Genomic DNA, 769 nt, shown 5'->3' on the forward strand with positions numbered 1-769 from the left:
ATGAACAAAAAAATCTTTAAAAAAATAAAATAAAATAAAAAAAGCACCTCGAGTGGGCTGCCCCAGCCGGAGGCCTCACGCTCTGATACACAGAAGGTGGCTGTCCAAAGTGGCCTCTGGGTGCAGCCGGACAGCGAGAGCCTGCGCCAGGGAAGGCCTCGCGTTCGGAGGGGACACTCTAAGGCCTCACCGCGGGCTTGGAGAACCAGCCTCCTTGGGGTTTCCTGGCGCTGCCTGCCACGAAGCGGGGCACAACGGGCCCGGAAACCCCAGCAGTTGCTGGTGTTTGGGAGTATGGCTTGGGGCACCCTCAGAATGGCCAGCTGATGCTCCTCACTCTAGGTGCTGGTCCCCAGGCTCTCCTAGTCTAAACCTGACCCCCTCATCCTCAATAACCCCCTTCCCTGGCCAGCAAAGGTCAGGGGTGCGCCTCAGCACGCCCCCAGTCTAGTCACCCTTAACACTGCTCCCTGGAGCAGCGCCAAACACTTCGACCAGGCCGGGAGCGCGGCAGCGCCTGCTGCCCCGCTCCAGGGCCATGAATTTATGAGCACTGCCAGGGTGGCAACCGCCACCCGCACCCCGTAAGCGCTGGGCCCCCACCACCACTCGCGGGACGCGCTCCTGGGGCGGAGTCTGCCTCCACGGCCTCCGTGCCCAGGTGGGGCCCACCCGGCCCCCCCTCCACCCCCAGACCTCGGGCTGCGCAGACGCAGGAGCCGCCGCGGGGGGTTGGGAGGGAAGCGCGGCGGCTGGCGCGCGCGGGGCA

This window comes from Condylura cristata, unplaced genomic scaffold (assembly GCF_000260355.1).
Source record: "Condylura cristata isolate star-nosed mole 26May11 unplaced genomic scaffold, ConCri1.0 scaffold00013, whole genome shotgun sequence".
Classification (NCBI taxonomy): Eukaryota; Metazoa; Chordata; class Mammalia; order Eulipotyphla; family Talpidae; genus Condylura; species Condylura cristata.